We start from the raw sequence: 23,995 nt of genomic DNA on the forward strand, positions 1-23,995 counted from the left end.
ATAACATCTTAAACAACCATAAACAAGTAAAAACAAGCTACATATACTGAATTTCCATGGCTGCTAAAATGTACATCTCTATTAAAACATCAAACTTCAAAAATTCTTCCATAAATCAACTACCCACAACCTTGGTTACACTTTTAATGAAACAAGAATTGAAAACACTCACTTACCACTTTTGAAGTTCTTCAAAACCTCACCCAAACTTCTTCTTTTTGCTGCCAATGTTTTCCCCAAGCTGAGTATGCAAGGTTTAATGAAGGATTTATGGTGAAAGGAAGATTGAATCATGGATGCATGGATGTGGATGTGAGTTTTGCCATGGAGTCTCCCATGGACTTCATTTTGGCCACTCTTCCAAAGGTTGAAGATGACAGAATTTTCTGTCCAAAGGTTGATTAAAGGTCCACTTAAGTGATGTTAGTGGAGCCCTAATTGATTAAAAATCTATTTTATTGTTAAACTTTCCAATTTTTGCAATTTGGCCACCACACTTTCACTATTTACATAATGTATCTCATTTTAATTTTTCATGGTATTTGCAAAGTTTAATATCATTTATTTTTTAATGGACATTTAGGTCAAAAGACAACTCGGGGTGTCAAATAACCACAATGCCCCTATTCAGGTTGCATTCTCGATTTTTTGGTAACACCGAGTTTTTTCGTTTCCTCGATTTTTCATTTTTCTTTGTACTAATTAATTAATTTTTCTTTGATATTTCTAATGACATTTATACTTCAATAGATGTTTATTTAAATCTTAAAAATATTTTTCAGGGTTCCCCATGACCCAAGGCTAGTCAACGATCTACGCCGCAACTTCCCGGTGCGGTCACCCATCGCTATGGTTCTTGGCTCGTTTAACTTGGTTACATTTCATTGCTATTATTTTTCCTTTATTTTTCTCGTATTTTCTTTTCTTGTATTTCATTTTTTTATGTCTCCTCACCCATATCTAAGTGTAGTTCTAGGCATCCTAGCTATCCGGACAGATAATGTCACCAGAACAATAGAACGCACTACCGAACATAGGGGTGTTACAATTCTCCCCCCCTTAAAATAAATTTCGTCCGCAAAATTTTACCCAATAGCCGTCTTACAATATTCACACGTTTATTGTCTCCTTTCTATATGATCGTATAATCTTCTTTCCTCTGAATTTGTGTAAAACTTTTAACAATCTAATATAACACTTACTTTGTTTATATAGCACTAATATTTTCTTACTATCATTCCATCTAATGTTTCGATTCATGTTCCCTTTTTGAAAGACCATTGAGGTCATGTTAAAATTATTTATCTAATTCTAGTTAATAATCTTACTCACATTCGTAACATTTCTTTGTTATATCTGAATCAACTATTCAAATTTTTACTTCCACAACTCTTTTTATCTATTAATATTCTATAACTTACTTCCTTTTGTACTAAACTATAACCTTTTGATATTCTAACTTTTGAGTTATAAATCCCTAAGTAGGATTTCCAAACTCATTTCCAACAATAAAATTTTTCCTGGCATAACTATACCAAAACAGATGCCGTTGGCAACTATTCTCATCTTAGTGCACTATCGGGTAGTACGTAGCTCTACACAATAATCTCAAGTCAATACTGTAATCTGCAGCTTACAATACAAACATCGAGAACATTACATAGTCACTACGTTATAACCTCATGGACTAGGTTTTCTAACATCTTATCTTTCTCGAATCCACTAATATCCTAAACTGATTCTGATTAAAATATCCCTTGACAATTACTAACAGTAACATCTTTGCCCTCATTTAGAGCAATTCTATTACTGTAACTTACTTTTAGGTCCTCTTGCCTTACATTAAGTACGCTTGCCAATTAGCTTTATAATTTATGGTGTGTTAGAAAATACTTTTCGCTGATAAACTCTTCCAAAACTAATTTCACTTATTATCACAATCCTTATCTTAAATGACTAATCACTAATGCATCAAAATTTATTCCCCTGTAAAGGAATAACAACAAAACATATAGTTCTAACAATAACATACAACTAAGTAGTGCTGGGATCAAACAATAAATTTTTTTCTTTTATTAAGAACTTACCAGTAGCTACATTCGAAGTTTCCGTTCTTTCTCCTTGGCTTATAGTGGACGCTCTAACTGTTGTACCACTATATTCGGGTTGATTCACTATGTTATGGTGGTGAGGAGTACCAACTCTATTTCTATCTCGACTTTGACTAACTATCTGTGAACTCCAAAGAGCAGATCGAGGTGCCCTAGTACAATCTCTAACAAAGTGTCTAAGCTTTTCACAATTATAGCAGGCTCCAGAGGCCTTACGAAAAATACCTCCATGTAGCTTACCATAAACATGGCAGAAACGGGCAGAATAGGAACTTCTGGTTGTTCGACTACTAGATCTTGGTGTTCTCTGCCCTGATGATCTGCCTCTGTCATATCCCTGAGCTCGGGGTTCCTCAAATTCTTTTCTCTTCCCCAAATTACTGTTCGAGCCCTGACCCATAGGTCTCTCCCTCTTCTCTATTTCACACTGCCCTTGTGGGTGTTGGGTTTGTGCTTGAGCTTAAGCTGACAGAGTATCAACCATTTGTTGAAAGAAAGTGGCCATTTGTTTGGCCGTTTGTGCAGTAATTTGTACCGGTAAAACTAGTACAGTCGGGCCTTCGACACTTTGAGGAGCTAGGGCTTCAACTTATACTTCCACTGTCATAGACTATTCTATTGTCTCATCCTTCTCTTCCATATATTTTCATAAGATTTTCTATTCCTGTACAACCAACATAAGGAGATTCCTCTCCATTAGTTCATATTTATGATGTAAATGTGCTATATGTATCAAACATTTGAGTAGTTATAGTTACCAACAAAAAGATTTAAAATTCACAATTCGAAATTTACTTTAAAACCATTGCTCTGATAGCACAAAACATGTCACACCCTACTCCCCCGTAAGATGTAACATGATCCCGTAGTACACCTAATGAATTACCGTACTTCGCCTACCAATAACTCATTAGATATACTACAAGGGATTTTAAAATAATTTTCGTGTTATAAAAATTTTTTCAAAATTTCGGCAAAGTGCCGGCAATGTTTTGAGAAAACAGTTCTTCAACCTGAAAAGGAAAAACACTCCTAATATGTTTTCCCAAATACAACTCCAAGAAAATTCATTTCATCTCACAATTCAATCTCAATAATCAATCATTTCATTTTCAAACCAACCTCATCATAAAAGAAACATTTCATTGATTACAAGACTCAAAAATTAATATTACAAAACTATTCAAGTAAATGAAACCTCAAATTTATATTTACAATAATTTACATTTAATTACATACCAAAATATTTTACAAGAGTTTTTATACAACTGCTCAAATAATTTACATACATATTATTACATGCATACATCAAAACCTATGTACATGGGTATACCTAGAGCTGATCTGAATGTCTCTTCAAAGAAGCTTACTCAATTGCTCTATGCTCTTTTCACCTGCGATAGCATACAAAGCTATCGTTGAGTGGTGAACAACTATAATTTAAAACATAGTACAATATACCTTAACAAAAATTGCAGCAATTAATTTGGAAATCTGGATACTCGTCGAATTCCAAAACTCAAAATATTCATTGCCAATAATATAAATCATTTGTATAAAATGACTTTGATCACGAAATTTAATTTATCAAATCATAACTAACCATTTAAGGTAATTCCAACAAAATCAATTATGAATAAATCATAATTGAAATCATAATTCTTTACTGTTCAAAAACATTCTTTATCTCAAAAACCATTCTTTATCTCACTAACTATGAAAGACTAATCCGAAAGGGCCATCATTGAGGTGATTTTAACTCCCTATGGCCGGAGAGGTCGAATCGGATTCTAACTCCCTATGGTCGGGGAGGTCGAATCATCGTGCACAGTACACATCACAATAATGAATCTTCTGAAAGGGCCATAACATAAAAAAAAAAAAAAAAACTTAGATCTAACCTCTAATAAGAGGAGAATCTAAGCTTGTGCATGTACCATGGTAATCAAAACACAACTCCATTGTCTTCTCAACAAATGAGAGAGACGAGTAAAACCTAGTCAAGCATCTATAGTGAGATATAAAACAATATCACAATCCTTTTAGTGAGCATAAATCACAATACAATTCGATTCAAAGTCAATTCCATTATCCAATAATTTTTATGTAACACCCTCCCTGTAGAAATTCCGTATATTCTACTGTTCCGGTGATCGGTGTCGGTCGGGACAGTTAGAACATCCGGAAAAATATTTAAACTAAAGTGAGGAACTATAATTAACTCAAATATTAATAAGAAAAATTTAAGAAAAATTTTAGAAATAAAATACAATCAAGTTAAATGAGCTGGTGCCCTAGCGATGGGCAACCTAGTGGGAAGTTGCGGTTCTCGCAACTAGGAGCCCTAGACCCGAGAAAAAATTCATAAAATAATTTTTGAGACTCCAGAGAAGGGTCATTGAGGTTTCTATGGCATTATAATACCAAGGAAATGCTTAGAAAAATTTTTCAATCGGTACAGACAATTTTGGCTTAATAAGCCAAACGGAGGGCATTTTGGTCATTTCATCTTCAGAGATGATTTTTGGCCGACCTGTCCAGTTAAGTAAATAATTATTATGACATAAAATATGAATAAATATTGTTAAAAATTAAATTGAAAATGAGTAGAGAAGAAAGGAAAAGAAAATGAAAGAATATGCCAATTTTGACATCATATGATGTCATTAAACCCTTCTCCACCAATCACATTTAACCAAGCCACTTAAAACAAATAAAAAGAGGTAAAAGGAGGTAAAAAATAAAACAAAATCCATCTGCTTTCTTCCTCAAGAAAAACCAGGCGTCACCCTTCCCACCCCAACCACCATGAAAGCTTAAGGTGAGCTTGAAATCACCCTCCAAACCACCTCAAAACCCTAGTCTCCCTTCACAAAAACTCATCCTTACACCTAGAACAAGCTTTGGACAGAAAAAAGAAAGGAAGAAAGTGAAGTTGTGAAGCTTTGGAAACTGCCTAAGTCAAGGTTAGTGTCAAATTCTTCTAAAAATTTTGTGTATGGCTTCCATTGAACATGATTTTGGTGTTGTAAACCATGGATTGTATGTGTATGAAAATTTTAGTTGTTGGAGTTAGGGTTTGAGCATGAAATTGAGACTTTGACCATATAATGATGAAATTGAGTTTTAATGGTCAATTAGTGACCATTTGGTTATTAGTAAACAAGAAATGAAGTGTGTTTAGTGATGGGATTTAGGTTTAGTGTGGCTGCCCTAGGTGACCTGCAGAATTGGACATGAGTCTAGTAGGTTTGGGCAGCCATAACTTAAATTTTAGAGGTTCAATTGGTGTTTGGCCAATTTTACATGAAACTAGACACAAAATGGCACAACTTTGGTGAAGAAACCAAGCCCATAAAACCAAACCAAGTGGACAAAAGCTTGATCCAATCTGGGTGATCTGCAGTCTGTTTCTGCAGAATGACCAAATGAATAGTATTTGGTCATTTGGCCATAACTTAGTGTAGAATGGTTCAATTGACCTGAAATTTACCCACAACAAGCTGAGATATAGACCAACAACTTTCATGAAGAACTCTAACCCAAATTATGACTAGAACCTATCCAACAAGTGAGTTGAAGTCACTATTCACTGCACTGTAGATATGGTCAGTCCAGAAAAATTTCAATCCAGCCAGTTTTGGTTTTTGGACCATAACTTGAGCTAAAAAAACTCCAAATGGAGTGATTCAAAAAAGGAAATTCAACTAGACAAAATGAGGAACAACTTTCATGTTGATCATTTTGCCAAATTCCCACTGCAAAATTGACCAATGGAACAGTAAAAACAAGGCATAAAAACTGAAAATTCTGCCCAACTAACATTAAGCTTCGAAGTGGTATTGGCAACCAATGCCAACAAATTTTGAATGCAAAATGTGGTATGTTGATGAGATTAAAACCAATGTACCTATTGCCTATGCAAAACTCAACATTTTTGTTGACTAATGAATGTAATAGTAACACTAAAACTTAAATTCCAAAAATTGTGAAACTTAAAAGTGTGAAATGCTCTAGTATACCTAACAAGATTGGTTTGGATAGCTTGGCATGCCAATAGGGTTAAGTTAGTAGTACTGCACATGACATTATGCCATTCTGTGATTTCATGGCTTTTAGCCATTCTGACATTGTGTTGAGACTTGGCCTTGTGCCTAATGTTATTACAGCTTTTAGTCGCTACATTGCATCGGAGATACATATGTGACCGATGGTGTGACGGCCCGAGGTACTTGATACCCAGTGCCAGTTTACCCGCTTATCTAGTCCAGTCGTCCAGTATAGGTTACTTGGGCAACTAAAAATGAAAGTAGATAAATTTAATGAATAATGAATATAACAAGTACAAAATAAGTAAGACTACAAATACTCAACGAAAATTTATTTGCAATGAGACATCGATGCATTCATTGCATATTTATTTTCTGTTATTTCTTTTTATTTTATTATTAGCACCACTAAGCATTATTGCTTAGCGCGTTGCTTTTGCCACACGTAGGTTCTGGAGATACTGACCGAGAGCCCAGTAGACCACAGATTGGGTGACACCTTCTGCAGCTCTGCATAGTGTCCGTGTCACCTCAACATCTTTAGTGCATTGGTAGGACACTAGGTTTCATTTTGGTATGTTGTAACTAACTTTTATTTTCTCATGTGTAATTGAGATTTATGGCATGTATTTTGATGTTAATGTAAATAGTGAAAATTGTATTTATGAATGGAAAATTGAGTATTTATTTATTGCTTATATATGAATACTATGAGAAATGAATGATTGAGAAATGGAAATGTTGTTGAAAAATATTGAGATTTTGATGATTATTGGAGTTTGAAAATGATTGGAAATGATTATTGGAAGTGTTTTTCACAGGTTCCGAAGAACTGTTTTCTCCTTTTTTAGCTGGTACTCTGCCGGATTTTCTATAAAATTTTCAGAACCTCAAATAAATTATAATTTCAATAAATGACTTAAATGAATTATATTTCACAAATTATATTCAAAACTATGATAAAAATAAATTAAGGAAGAATAAAAATGATTGAGATAAAATAGAGTGTTTCGGTGCACTATGTGACATATCTTACTCGGATATACTATAGACGGGTAAGGGGTGTCACATTTTGTGGTATCAGAGCACGGTTTAGGCATTTCTGGGTCCAAATTGAGTCCATACCATGCATTGCATTTGTAAGAGTCAAGGTGACACTAATGCAGATCTGTTTGTCTTTGTTATTTTAAATAGGATATGGACCCTACATCACAGAGAGCAGTTGAGGAGGAAGTGGAGAGTCATGCTCCACCTGCACCAGCTGAGACTAGGGGCAGGGGAGAACCTGCTCCACCAGCTCCATCAGAGCCTGCTCAACCTCCACAGGCCGTGTTCCAGCAAATGGCCGAATTCTTCAAACAAATGGCTGGGGTAATGCCACCACCACCACCACCTTCGCAACCAAAATCACACTTGGAAAGATTGAGAAAATTTGGAGCAGTGGACTTCTTTGGCAAGAGAGAAGATGATTCTGTTGCAGCCGAAAATTGGTTGAACAGAACAGGCAGAGTTTTAAAACAACTCCACTGCACTCCTAAACAAAATCTAGAAGCTGCTGTATCTCTGTTGCAAGATGATGCATATGAATGGTGGGATACGGTGTCCAGTGAAGTACAGCCAGAAGTAATAACTTGGGACTTCTTCCTCTCCGAATTCAAGAAGAAATATGTGGGTAGTGTATACCTAGAAGAGAGAAGAAGGGAATTCATTAACCTAAGGCGAGAGTTGTGGTGGCCGAGTATGAAAAGGAATTTGTCAGATTGAGCCGCTACGGAAGGGAGATAGTCCGTAATGAAGCTGAAAGGTGTAAGAGATTTGAAGAAGGATTAAATGACAATATAAAGATCATGATCACTGCCTTGGGAATCACAGACTTCACCAAGTTAGTGGAAGCTGCAATTAAAGTTGAAAGAGTAAGAATAAGTGAGCAGACTAGAAGAGAGAGGCAACAGAAGAGGGGCCCGGGTCAGTCTAGTTTATCTCCTATACCTAGGAAGAAGTTCAAAGGTCCACCTACACAGAGTTTAGGTCAACCACAAGGTCAGGGTCAGTCTCAGGGGCCCAGGCCACAGTTTACCCCTAGGAGAGGTCAGTCCACATCATCAGTGGGTAGCTCTCCAGGGATGGGGTTCAGGGGAGCAGCCCCAGCATCTTTTGCATGTCCACATTGCCTGAAGTGGCATAAGGGGGAGTGTTGGAGAGTGACTGGTGCCTGCTTAAGGTGTGGGTCAACAGAGCATCAGTTGAGGAACTGTCCATGCAGAACTACTACAGCTACTCCAACACAAACAGACAGACCTGCTCTTGCACCACAAAGATGTAGGAAATCTGGCAAATCTGAGGTAGTGGGACCATTACAGAGGCTTGCATCTGAGCCAGCAGAGAGGCCTGAGGGCAGACCACCTGTCAGAGCCTATGCCATGAGAGCTCAGGAGGAGCAAGATGCCCCGGACGTCATCAGGGGTACGTTCTCCCTCTATAATACATCTGTGCATGTATTGGTGGATCCAGGATCCACTCATTCATACATCTGCATCAACTTACCTATAGAAAGGGGGATATTAGTAGGGGAGAGTGACCAAGACATTCTGGTCACTAATCCATTGGGCCATACTGTAGTGGTGAACAAAGTATATAAGGGTTGCCCGTTAAGGATTCAGGGGTATGAATTCTTGGCAGACCTGATTGAGTTGCTTTTCTATGAGTTTGACGTGATTTTGGGAATGGACTAGTTGTCACGTCATCAGGCAATGGTTGATTGTAAATTGAAGAGAATTTCTTTGAAAACTCCTGAGGGTAATGAGATTACAGTTGTGGGGGAAAGGATAGATTTCTTGTCCAATGTTATCTTAGCCACAGTTGCAAGAAAACTGATGAGAAAAGGCTGTGAAGCCTACCTAGCACATGTGGTGGATACTAGGCAAAGCCGATCTGTGACATACCCATAGTAAACGACTTCCCAGATGTGTTCCCTGAAGAATTGCCTGGTTTGCCACCAGAAAGGGGAGTTGAATTTGCTATTGAGACACTGCCGGGTACAGCACCAATGTCTATTGCTCCTTATAGGATGGCGCCCACAGAATTGAAGGAACTGAAAATCCAGGTACAGGAGTTACTTGATAAGGGGTTTATACACCCCAGTGTGTCACCATGGGGAGCTCCAGTGCTGTTTGTAAAGAAGAAAGATGGGACTTTGAGGTTATGCATTGATTACCGGCAGTTGAATAAAGTGACAGTGAAGAATAAGTATCTGTTGCCTAGAATTGATAATCTGTTTGATCAGTTGAAGGGAGCAGGAGTATTTTCTAAAATTGATCTCAGATCAGGGTATCATCAGTTGAGGGTGAAGGATGCAGATGTGCCAAAGACTGCATTCAGGACCCGGTATGGGCATTATGAGTTTCTGGTGATGCCCTTTGGCCTAACAAATGCACCAGCGGCATTCATGGACCTTATGAACTGTATCTTCCATCCATACCTAGATCGGTTCGTAGTGGTCTTTATTGATGATATTTTGGTGTATTCCAACACCAGGGAAGAACATGATGAGCATTTGAGGATTGTTCTGCAAACCCTGAGAGAAAAGAAGCTGTATGCTAAGTTGTCCAAGTGTGACTTCTTGTTGAATGAGATTGCATTCCTTGGACACATAATGTCAGCTGATGGGATTAGGGTGGATCCCAAGAAAATAAAAGCAGTGATGGAATGGAAGCCTCCCAGAAATACAACTGAGGTCAGAAGCTTCTTGGGGCTAGCTGGGTATTACAGGAGATTTGTGAAGGGATTTTGCTTAATAGCTGCTCCAATGACCAAATTGTTACATAAGAATGTCAGATTTGACTGGAATGATAAGTGTCAGACTAGTTTTGAGAAGTTACAGGCTATATTGACAGAGGTACCAGTGTTAACACAGCTAGTTTCAGGAAAGGACTTTGTGGTCTACAGTGATGCCTCTCATAATGGGTTAGGGTGTGTATTGATACAAGAGGAGAAGGTGGTCGCTTATGCTTCCAAGCAGCTAAGGCCACATGAACAGAATTACCCTACCCATGATTTAGAACTTGCAGCAATTATCTTCGCATTGAAGATATGGAGGCACTACTTATATGGTGAAAAGTGCTACATTTACACAGACCACAGAAGTCTAAAATATTTTCCAACTCAGAAAGAGCTCAACCTTAGACAGAGGCGATGGATTGAGTTCCTGAAGGACTATGATTGTGTAATTGACTACCATCCTGGGAAGGCAAATGTAGTTGCTGATGCTTTGAGCAGAAAATCCATCACAGCTTTGAGATCATTGAATGCCCGTCTATCTTTGGTTCGAGATGGAGCTATTTTGGCTAAGTTGCAAGTGAGGCCAAAGCTACTACAGCAGATTTTAGATGGGCAAAAGGCAGATGAAAAGTTAATGGCTATTATGAGCAAAATCTCAGAGGGAAAAGCAACTGACTATGAGGTGAAAGCAAATGGGTGTCTGTACTACAAAGGAAGACTGTGTGTACCAGATGATGGGGAATTGAAGGCCAGTATTCTAAAAGAGGCACACACCAGTGTATATGCTATGCACCCAGGAAGTACAAAAATGTATCATGATCTGAAGCTTCAGTATTGGTGGCCTGGTATGAAGAAGGATATAGTTGACTATGTGACTAAATGCTTGACATATCAACAAGTTAAGGCAGAACATCAAGTTCCATCGGGTTTGCTACAGCCTATATGCATACCTGAATGGAAATGGGATCGAGTCACCATGGATTTTGTAAGTGGTCTACCTCTCACCCAGAAGAAACATGATGCAGTATGGGTGATAGTAGATAGATTGACGAAGTCAGCACACTTTCTGCCAGTTATGACTGACTACTCACTGGAGAAGTTAGCAGAATTGTATATCAGTGAGATAGTTAGACTGCATGGAATTCCACTTTCCATCATATCTGATCGAGACCCAAGGTTTACATCGAGATTTTGGAAGAAGTTGCATGAATCCTTGGGTACACAACTCCACTTTAGCACAGCTTTCCATCCTCAAACGGATGGGCAATCAGAAAGAGTAATCCAGGTAAACAATTGAAACCAATGGAATTAATACAAATATTAAACTAAAATGATAATAATAACATGAAATATATGTCAGGTCCTTGAGGATATGCTGAGGAGTTGTGTCATTGAGTTGGAGGGAAGTTGGGATAGATACCTCCCACTGGCAGAATTTGCATACAACAATAGCTACCAAGCTAGCATCCAAATGGCCCCGTATGAAGCACTGTATGGGAGGAAATGTAGAACTCCAGTGTGTTGGACTGAATTAGGCAAAGACAAACTAGTAGGGCCAGACCTGGTGAAACAGACTGAGGAGAAAGTAAAACTAATCAAAGCCAATCTGAAGGTTGCCTCAGATAGACAGAAATCTTATGCCGACCTGAAGAGAAAATAAATAGAATATGCGGTTGGCGACAAAGTGTTCCTCAAGGTGTCATCGTGGAAGAAGGTACTGAGGTTTGGAAGAAAAGGTAAGTTGAGCCCTAGGTTCATTGGCCCATATGAAGTCATTGAACGTGTGGGACCAGTAGCTTACAGGCTAGCTTTACCACCAGAGCTGGACAAGATCCACAATGTGTTCCACATGCCTATGCTAAGAAGATACCGCTCAGATCCTTCACATGTCATCTCCATGGAAGAAATTGAAGTACAACTAGATTTGACATATGAAGAAGAACCCATACGGATCCTGGCTCGGGAAGTGAAAGAGTTGAGAAATAAGCAGATTCCACTGGTGAAAGTGCTTTGGAGGCACCACAACACCGAGGAGGCAACTTGGGAAAGTGAAGAGACAATGAGGTAACAGTTCCCTCAACTGTTTGCATTAGGTAAATTTCGAGGACGAAATTTAAATTAGAGGGGAAGAGTTGTAACACCCTCCCTGTAGAAATTCTGTATATTCTACTATTCCGATGATCGGTGTCGGCCCGGACAGTTAGAACATCCGGAAAAATATTTAAACTAAAGTGAGGAACCATAATTAACTCAAATATTAATAAGAAAAATTTAGGAAAAATTTTAGAAATAAAATACAATCAAGTTAAATGAGCCGGTGCCCTAGCGATGGGTAACCAAGTGGGAAGTTGCGGTTCTCGCAACTAGGAGCCCTATACTCGAGGAAAAATTCATAAAATAATTTCTGAGACTCCAGAGAAGGGTCATTGAGGTTTATATGGCATTAGAATGCCAAGGAAATGCTTAGAAAAATTTTTCAATCGGTACAGACAATTTTGGCTCAATAAGCCAAACGGAGGAGGGCATTTTGGTCATTTCGTCTTCAGAGATGATTTTTGGCCGACTTGTCCAGTTAAGTAAATAATTATTATGACATAAAATATGAATAAATATTGTTAAAAATTAAATTGAAAATGAGTCGAGAAGAAAGGAAAAGAAAATGAAAGAATATGCCAATTTTGACATCATATGATGTCATTAAACCCTTCTCTACGAATCACATTTAACCAAGCCACTTAAAACAAATAAAAAGAGGTAAAAGGAGGTAAAAAAATAAACAAAATCCATCTGCTTTCTTCCTCAAGAAAAACCAGGCGTCACTCTTCCGACCCCAACCACCATGAAAGCTTAAGGTGAGCTTGAAATCACCCTCCAAACCACCTCAAAACCCTAGTCTCCCTTCACAAAAACTCATCCTTACACCTAGAACAAGCTTTGGATAGAAAAAAGAAAAGAAGAAAGTGAAGTTGTGAAGCTTTGGAAACTGCCTAAGTCAAGGTTAGTGTCAAATTCTTCTAAAAATTTTGTGTATGGCTGCCATTGAACATGATTTTGGTGTTGTAAACCATGGATTGTATGTGTATGAAAATTTTATTTGTTGGAGTTAGGGTTTGAGCCTGAAAATGAGACTTTGATCATATAATGAGGAAAGGGAGTTTTAATGGTCAATTAGTGACCATATGGTTATTGGCAAACAAGAAATGAAGTGTGTTTAGTGATGGGATTTAGGTTTAGTGTGGCTGCACTAGGTGACCTGCAGAATTGGACATGAGTCTAGTAGGTTTGGGCAGCCATAACTTGAATTGTAGAGGTTCAATTGGTGTTTTGCCAATTGGAAATGAAACTAGACACAAAATGTCACAACTTTGGTGAAGAAACCATGCCCATGAGACCAAACCAAGTGGACCAAAAGCTTGCTCCAATCTGGATGACCTGCAGTCTATTTCTGCAGAATGACCAAATAAACAATATTTGGTAATTTAGACAAACTCAGTGTAGAATGGTCCAATTGACCTGAAATATTACCAACAACAAGCTGAGATATAGATCAACAACTTTCATGAAGAAACCTAACCCAAATTATGACCAGAACCTATCCAACAAGTGAGTTGAAGTCATTGTTCACTGCACTGTAGATATGGTAAGTCCAGAAAAATTTCAATCCTGCCAATTGTGGTTTTTGGACCATAACTTGAGCTAAAAAACTCCAACTGGAGTGATTCAAAAAAGGAAATTCAACTAGAAAAAATAAGGAACAACTTTCATGTTGATCATTTTGCCAAATTTCCACTGCAAAATTGACCAATGGAACAGTAAAAATAAGGCATAAAAACTGAAAATTCTGCCCAACTAACATTAAGCTTAGAAATGGTATTGGCAACCAATACCAATAAATTTTGAATACAAAATGTGGTATGTTGATGAGATTAAAACCAATGTACCTATTGCCTATGCAAAAGTCAACATTTTTGTTGACTAATGAATGGAATAGTAACACTAAAACTTAAATTCCAAAAATTGTGAAACTTAAAAGTGTGAAATGCCCTAAGATACCTAAAATGATTTGGATAGCTTGGCATGCCAATAGGGTTCAGTTAGCAGTACAGCACATGGCATTATGCCATTCTGTGATTTCATGGCTTTTAGTCATTCTGACATTGTGTTGAGACTTGGCCTTGTGCCTAATGTTATTACAGCTTATTAGCTGTTCTGTTGCACACCGGGAGATACATATGTGACCGATGGTGTGACGGCCCGAGGTACTTGATACGCAGTGCCAGTTTACCTGCTTATCCAGTCCAGTCGTCCAGTATAGGTTACTTGGGCAACTAAAAATGAAAGTGGATAAATTTAATAAATAATGAATATAACAAGTACAAAATAAGTAAGACTTCAAATACTCAACGAAAATTTATTTGCAATGAGACATCGATACATTCACTGCATATTTATTTTCTGTTATTTCCTTTTATTTTATTATTGGCACCACTAAGCATTATTGCTTAGCGCGTTGCTTTTGCCGCGCGTAGGTTCTGGAGATACTGACCAAGAGCCTAGTAGACCACAGACTGGGTGAGACCTTCTGCAGCTCTGCATAGTGTCCGTGTCACCTCAACATCTTCAGTGCATTGGTAGGACACTAGTTTCATTTTGGTATTTTGTAACTAACTTTTATTTTCTCATGTGTAATTGAGATTTATGGCATGTATTTTGATGTTAATGTAAATAGTGAAAATTGTATTTATGAATAAAAAATTGAGTATTTATTTATTGCTTATATATGAATACCATGAGAAATGAATGATTGAGAAATGGAAATGTTGTTGAAAAATATTGAGATTTTGATGATTATTGGAGTTTGAGAATGATTGGAAATGATTATTGAAAGTGTTTTCACAGGTTCCGAACAACTGTTTTCTCCATTTTTAGCCGGTACTCTGCCGGATTTTCTATAAAATTTTTGGAACCTCAAATAAATTATAATTTCAATAAATGACTTAAATGAATTATATTTCACAAATTGTATTCAAAACTATGATAAAAATAAATTAAGAAAGAATAAAAATGATTGAGATAAAATAGAGTGTTCCGGTACACTGTGTGACATATCTTACTCGGATATACTGTAGACGGGTAAGGGGTGTCACATTTTATGCTCATCACAATTGAAATAATAAATTTGTATTTTTCCATGCAAATTGCCCATCACAATTCAAAACATGTTCTATCACAATTTTCCAAAACATAATTTATTCAATTCACAACAATGCTTAATACTTGTGGAAATACCATTTCACAAAGCTAAATTCATACATACTATAACAATTTCAATAATCATTGAATTAAATCCAATGCTTATTAAACATAATACATAAGAAAAATATGTCATTTAATCATATGAAATATTCAAAACAAAATCAGTTAAAAACTAGTTGTGCACAAACCTTTAATAAGTGCCTCTTGGCTCTGACTCAGTGTTTCCTTCCCCTTCCTTGAGTCTTTGCTAACTGAAACACACAATTTGAAGTGTTTCAGAACTCATTTAAACCGTCTCTAACAATAAGGATTAATAATTAATTTATTAAATTCTATTATTTCCTTAGTCAACCTAAGATGTTGACCCCTGATGCATTCTAGGTGAATTAGGTTTAATGTTACCAATATGTCACATTTTATAGCCCTTTAGTATTGGTATATGTTACCAATTCCATTTTCAAGTATATTGCATTTTATTGCAATTTGCTGGATTTTGGTATACTAATTTGACCTAGCCAGATGACCTAGTTCCCTCAGTTTTCGAGTTCGGTCCAAACTACAAACTTGTAGGTCTATATCTTATTGCACGTGGGGCAAAATTTCAGGTCATTCTGAGTTGTGTAGACCAAGTTATGGTCAATTTACCAATGCTGGACAGAATGAACCAAAATGGTAACTTTAGGTCATTTTTAGGTCACTTTTGGTTCGGTCAGTTTTGGTACCTGAACTTGTGCAAGCTATTTGGCTTGGTTCTGGCCATTTCTAGGCTTTGGTGTCTTCATAAGAATTATAGATATGTCTAAACTATTCATGGTAAAAATTTCAGGTCATTTGGACCTGTTTTGAGTGAGTTATGGCCAAAACACTAGCTACTGCCCAAATGGTCAATTTTCAGGCTTTCAAGTCACTAATCCGGATTTGGTCATTTTCAAGTCACGTTCTAGGCGGAATTTTGGTAAGCTTCCTTCATGAAAGTTGGCACATTTTGTGCATAGTTTCACCTCCAATTAGTCTCATACCAATTGGATTCACACACTTAAGGTTCTAAGCCAAAACATACACTAACCTACTACACACTTCTCATCACTTACCAATTACATATTCAACACTTACCAAATTACTTCCTTCATGTCAATTCTGGTTTGTACCTTACCATTAACACCTTTAACAACACATTTTTGGTCATTTTGGACAGCTTGTAACCATTCTCAATATGCACACTATAATACAGAATTTTCCAAAGTCCATTTACATCATTTGACCACATGAACATACCCCATTTACATACCCAATTCCAAACCATTATACACATATCCATGCTGCCATCAATAACAACATCTTAAACAACCATAAACAAGTAAAAACAAGCTACATGTACTGAATTTCCATGGCTGTCAAAATGTACATCTCTATTAAAACATCAAACTTCAACAATTCTTCCATAAATCAACTACCCACAACCTTGGTTACACTTTTAATGAAACAAGAATTGAAAACACTCACTTACCACTTTTGAAGTTCTTCAAAACCTCACCCAAACTTCTTCTTTTTGCTGCCAATGTTTTCCCCAAGCAGAGTATGAAAGGTTTAATGAAGGATATTGTCACACCCTACCCCTCTGTAAGGCGTATCAGATTACAAGGATTTTGCTCTGATTGTTTCACTGTGCCTTGGCTGCCTGCTGGGCTACCTCTACCCCTGCCTCTACCTCTACTGGGTGGTTGTGAACTTCTGGTGACAGGGCTCTGAACTGACCCTTCTGCAGTAGTAGGAGGTGGTCCAACTCTGCGACTACTGGTGCAGTCCTTGGCAAAGTGTCCTATGCCTCCACAGTTATAACAGGCTCCAATAGCCTTGTAGCATATCCCACCATGATTTCTTCCACATGTCTCACATTGGCGGGGAGGGTAGGAACCTGCAGTACTCTGGCGACCAGGATAGGGAGGCTTCATCTGAATATCTTCCCCTACCAGACTTCTTGCCACCTCTGCCATGTGCCCCATAGTTCTTCCTCTTTCCAGTAGGACCACTGGAACTCTGTTCTACAGATTTTTCCTCTTTCTCTGTCTTCTCTGATTTCTTTTTCTCAGGAGCAGCTTCAAACTCAATTCTTTCCAACTCTAGGGCTTGAGAAACAAGTTCAGAGAAGTTAGTGTGTTTGAAGCCGATTACTTATAATCTGATACTGGGCTTCAAGCCGATTTCAAACTTCTTGCATCTCTCCCTGCTGGTAGAAAGTAAACTCACTGCATAATGGCTCAGGCGGGAAAAATCTCTTTCATACTCAGCCACTAATCTGCCCCCCTATTTTAGACTTAGGAATTCTTGTAACTTCCGGTCTACATAAGCATCAATGACATATTTCTGTCTGAATTCCCTGAGAAAGTCATTCCATGTTAGCACTGCAGGTTCTACCAAATTGTGGGGAATGGTTTTCCACCAGTCATAAGCATCCCCCTGTAGCAAAGATACAGAGTATTCGAATCTGAGCTCCTCTGTGCAATGCAGTTTCTTGAATACCCTATCCATCCTTTCTAACCAGCATTCAAAGCATCTAGAGGATCTCGTCCCCTTGAACTCAGAGCCCCATATTTCATCAATTTATCATCTCGCCTAGTAGGAGATTGTGGTTGTACCATCGTGTCTGTATTGGGACTTGAGTAGGCACATTACCGACCATTTGTTGGAACATTGCGACCATCTGTGAGCGGCGAGTAGGAAAGCTGCGCGCTGCGGGCAGGGTGTCTTCTTGAACCACTGACATTATGTAGGCCTGGGGCATCCCCTTGCACCTCAGCCTCTATAGATTGATCGACTGAACAATCACCCTCTTCCATGGTCAATTCGAGGATCTTAGACCTCCTGAACAATTAACACAAGGAGATTTCCTCCCGTTAGTGCATATTAATAATGTAATGTACTGTATGTATTAAACAATGATATTGAGCAGTTGTACTATGAAGAAAGAATATTCAAATAACATGTGAAAACAGAATTTAAAAACTAGCTCTGATACCACTAAAACATGTCACACCCTACCCCTCTGTAAAGCGTAACATGATCCCGTAGTATACCTAATGAATTACCAACTCCGTCTACTGATAACCCATTAAATACACTACAAGGGATTTTAAAAACTTTTCTTGCTTCTTTTACAGTGGTGAGCACTATTTACAAGTGTTAAAAACTTTTGTGAACTGAAGTGAAAAGGCTAACTCATTTGGACCATTAGAAATTTTCTGTAAAAATTTTGGCAGAGTACCATCTGTATTTTGGATAAAAAAGTTCTTCAAAAAACCTATAAAAAGCACTTCAATATATTTCCATATCTCAACTCCAACATATTTTTCAACACAACATATTTCTCAATTCAAATTCACAGTAATTTTTCAAAGACTGAGATACAAGAAATATAATACAATTTTTACAAGTCAAAATATCTCATAATTATTTTACAACTTCAAGGTACAATTTGAATTTAAAACTGCTCAAAACCAAAAACAATATGTTCATACAGTGGTCATACATCACAGTACAAAATGCAAAATGTTGGTATACTCATTATACCCGGTAATCTCATTGGAGGTACTTGTGACCCTAGTCTGCCACTCTATCTGTCTACCTGCGACAACAATAAAAAGCTATCGCTGAGACAATGTCTCAGTGGTGCACAACATTAACCAAATACAATTTAAATTACAATTCATAAATCATATAAATAGTGGATATTTAAAACCATAGTTAATTTCAAGACAGTAATTGTCAACAAGAATTTAAACTCCATTTCTCAATATCACAATAAATTTCAATAAGTCAAATCATGGTTGAATCCAAAAGACAGTATATGTCAATAAGAGTTTAAATTCATTTCACAATCTCACAATACATATCAATAAATCATACACAGCTTAATCATGTTCAAAAGTTCAATTCGTCCCAAAAGTCGATGACTACTGAGGAATAACATAGCTAGCTAGCAAAAATATGAGTACTCATCCAATTCGTCCTCAACAGGCACACACCTCAACACTTCAGCCAGAGAGGGAATTCAATTCGTCCCACTAAACAAGCTAGCGAGGAATACAATCAATATACATGATAGCTGTGGTTTCAAACCATTTCCAATGCTTTTCAATCAATAAGTATCCATCAATATCATTCAAATAATTTCTCACAATTTCAAACCATTTACAAAGCTTTTCAAGTGATAATTATCCATTCAAACACATTTCCACAATTTAAAACAATAATGTACAAATAGTCATAATTCATTTTAATTGAAAAATTCAAAAGAAATAGTTGTTGTGCACAAACCTCTAATAATTGTCTTCTGGTCTGGACTCAGTGTTTCCTTCCCTTTCCCTGAGTCTTTACTAACTGAGAAACACAATTTGAAGTATTTCAGTACTAAATTAAACTGTCTCTATCGATAATGCTTGATAAGTAATTCACTGAAAGCTATTATTTGCTTAATCACCTAATATATCGACCCTCGATGCGTTCTAGGTAAATTAGGTTTTAGTGTTACTAATATGTCACATTCGATAGTCTTTTAGGGTTGGTACATGTTACCAATTTCATTTCCTTGTTTAGTGCATTTTATTGCAAATTACTGGATTCCGGGATACTAGTTTGACCTAGCCGGACGACCTAGTTTCCTCAGTTTTCGGGTTTCGGTCAAAACTACAAACTTGTAGATCTATGTCTTACGGAACGCGGGGCAAAATTTTAGGTCATTCTGAGTTATGTAGACCAAGTTATGGTCATTTTACTATTGCTGGTCAAATGGCATCAAATTAGGTCATTTTAGGTCAAATTTGGTCAACTTTGGTTCGGCCAGTTTTTGGACCCGAACTTGTGCAAGCTGTTTGACTTGCTTATGGTCATTTCTGGGCTTTGGTGTCCTCATAAGATTTGTAGGTATGGGTCTTAACTATTCATGGTTAAAATTTCAGGTCAATTGGACCTGTTTTGAGTGAGTTATGGCCTAAAAACAAACTGCTGCCCAATTGGTCAATTTTCAGGCCTCATTTGCACTTAATCCGAATTGGTCATTTTTCATGCTACCTTGCAAGCAGAATTTTGGTATGCTTTCTCAATGAAAGTTGGCACATTTTGTGCCTAGTTTCACCTCCAATTGGTCTCATACCAATTGGAGTTACATATTTAGAGTTATAAGCTAAAATGCATACTGCCCTTAATTACATTGCTTAACCATCTATTCATTACACATTTACCTTGCTACAAATCCACCTCTCAACCCTATTCTATTTTGGTACATTACCAAAACAATTTACCACTTCACATTAAGATCATTTTGGGCAGAATACAAACATCCTCAATACACCAAATAAAACTCTAATTCATAAAGTCCAAATACAACAATATACTCACATAAACACTACTCATTATTACATACAATTTCCACAACCAATTTACATACATTTTCATTAATCGTCAATGTCACAATTCACCCAATATCTTCATGAATTAAAACACTCATTAAAGAGTCCCAAGGCTGCCGAATTGCTCCACCTTGCCAAAGTTTCACATAACTTCCTCCACTTCAATTTCAAATGCACAATCACCACATATACATGGGAATAACTTACTAGGACATTAAATCACCCTACTCAACATGAATCCACATCAAATATATGTAAGAATACTTCATCAAATATATAAATTCATGGCTGTCCAAAATTGGACATATCAAGAACTCCTCAAAACTTAAAAATTCCTTCACAAAGCAAACACCCATAACATGTATACAAACTTTATCAAAGAAATATTCAAAAACTCAAACTTACCTATTGTTGGGACTTGCTTAATCTTCACTAAAACTTCTTAATATTGGTATCTACTTCTTCCTTGTGATGTGGAGGTAATCTTTAATGAAGAAACCTAGATGATTGGAGGTAAATTGAAGGAGTTAATGGAGCTTCATGCAAACGGCAATGGAGGATTCCCATTCTTCATTTCGGCATGGATGGAGGACTTAAAGAAGATGATATTTGAGTGGGAGTAATCTGCCCACTTATGATTATATTTAATCCATATTATAATTCTTAGTGGTCCACTCACATAATTTAAATCATTTTATAAGTTTAATGTGCTAATTACAAAATTTTCACTCCACTTTTGGCTATTTGCATTAGGTACCACCAAACTAATTTTTCATTTTATTTTCTAGGTGTAATATTATTTATTTTTAATGGACATTTAGGTCAAAAGACAATTCGGGATGTCAAATGACCATAATGCCCCTGTTCGGGTTACATTCCCGATTTTTCGGTAACACCGGGTTTTGTCTGTTTTTCGATTTCTCACTTTTCTTTGTACTAATTAATTAATTTTTCTTTGATATTTCTAATGATATTTATACTTCAATAGGGGTCTCTTTAAGTCCTATAAATATTATCCAGGGTTCCCCGCAGTCCAGGGCCAGTCAAAGGTCCACGCCGTAACTTCCCAGTGCGGTCACCCATCGCTAGGGTTCTCAGCTCGCTTAACTTGGTTACCTTTCTTTGCTATTATTTTTCCTTTATTTTTCTTGTATTTTCTTTTCTTGTATTTCATTATTTTATGTCTCCTCCCTCATATCAAAGTGTAGTTCTAGGCATTCTAGTCCAGGACAACATGGTCACTGTAATGAGAACGCACTACCGAACATAAGGGTGTTACAATTCTCCCCCCCTTAAATGAATTTCGTCTCGAAATTTTACCTGCCATTAGTCTCTGAACAGCTATGGGTGCTGTCTCCTCATATCCTCTTCATGTTCCCAAGTAGCTTCCTGGCCTGAATGATGGTTCCACAGCACTTTAATCAGGTGTATCTGTTTGTTCCTCAGCTACTTCACCTCATAAGCCATAATTTTTATGGGTTCTTCCTCATATGAGAGGTCTGGATTTACCCCAATCTCTTCAACTGATAGTACATGATATGGGTCAGATCTGTACCTCCTTAACATGGACACATGGAAGACACTGTGCATCCTTGCTAGCTCTGGAGGTAATGCCAACCAATATGCCAAAGGACCCACTCTTTCCAGAACCTCATATGGTCCGATGAAATGAAGACTCAGTTTCCCCTTTCTGCCAAATCTCATAATCCTCTTCCAAGGAGAAACTTTGAGGAATACCTTATCACTCACTGCATATTCAATATCTCTTCTCTTTAGATCAACATAGGACTTCTGACGGTCTGATGCAGCCTTGAGTCTATCTCTAATCAATCTGATCTTTTCCTCTGTCTGCTGAACAATTTCTGGCCCTATCATCTTCCTTTCACCTACTTCATCCCAACATAAGGGAGTTCTGCACTTTCTGCCATACAAAGCTTTATATGGAGGCATCCCAATGCTTGATTGGTAGCTGTTGTTATAAGCAAACTCAATCAAAGGCAAGTGTGTATCCCAACTACCTTCAAATTCAATCACACAAGCCCGTAGCATATCCTCCAATATCTGAATAACCCTTTCGGTGGCCATCTGCGTGGGTGGAATCTTGTCTTTGAAGTTCAATCTAGTTACTAGGGCTCTCTGAAGACTACCCCAGAATCTAGAAGTGAACCTAGGATCTCTGTCAGACACAATTGATACTGGCACTCCATGCAATTTTACAATCTCATATATGTACAATCTGGCCAATCTTTCTAGGCTATAATCCATCCAAACTGGCAAAAAGTGAGCAGACTTGGTCAATCTATCAACTATAACCCATACTGCATCATGACTAGAAGTCCTGTAACAAAATCCATAGTTATTTGTTCCCATTTCCACTCTGGTACTGACAAAGGATGTAACAAACCAGCTGGAACTTGATGTTCTGCCTTTACTTGCTGACAAGTTAGGCATTTGGAAACAAACTCAGCTATATCCCTCTTCATGCCCATCCACCAGTAATGCTCTTTCAGCCCTCTGTACATTTTAGTTACACCAGGGTGCATAGCAAATGGAGACTCATGTGCTTCCTTCATAATGATCTGTCTCAATTCAGCATCATTAAGAACGCACATTCTGCCCTGATGTAGCAATAAACCATCATCTCTCACAGAGAATTCAGGTTTCTTGCCCTGCTGGACTTCTTTCAGTAGCTTCTGATATTTTTCATCATTTTGAGCAGCCATTCTGATCTGATCAATCAACACTGGCTGTACATGCCATGCAACTACTGTCTATCCTCATCATCAATCTCTAAACTGGCATGTTGTGCTTTCAATTCATATACCATGGACAAAGGAGAAACTCTGAGACTTGCCATAGTCTTGCGACTTAAGGCGTCAGCCACCACATTTGCTTTCCCTGGCTGATAGTCTATTAAGCAATCATAGTCTTTAATGAGTTCTAACCATCTCCTCTACCTCAAATTCAATTCCTTCTGGGTGGCCAAATACTTCAAGCTCTTGTGATCTGTGTAAATGTAGCATTTCTCCCCATACAAATAGTGTCTCCAGATCTTCAGAGCAAAAAAAATAGCTGCTAGCTCCAGATCATGTGTTGGGTAGTTCCTCTCATGCGGTTTCAGCTGGCGTGATGCATAAGCAATGACATTCCGATCTTGCATCAGTACATAGCCTAGCCCATTGTGAGAAGCATCACTATAAACTGTGTATTCTTTACCCGGAGTAGGTAAAGTGAGGACTGGAGCTTCAGTCAAACACCTCTTCAACTCATCAAAACTTTGCTGGCATTTATCAGTCCACTGAAATTTTACATCTTTCCGAAGCAGCTTGGTCAGTGGAGAAGATAACATAGAAAACCCCTTCACAAACCGGCGATAATATCCAGCTAAACCCAAAAA

This window comes from Hevea brasiliensis, chromosome 2 (genome assembly GCF_030052815.1).
Source record: "Hevea brasiliensis isolate MT/VB/25A 57/8 chromosome 2, ASM3005281v1, whole genome shotgun sequence".
Taxonomy (NCBI): domain Eukaryota; kingdom Viridiplantae; phylum Streptophyta; class Magnoliopsida; order Malpighiales; family Euphorbiaceae; genus Hevea; species Hevea brasiliensis.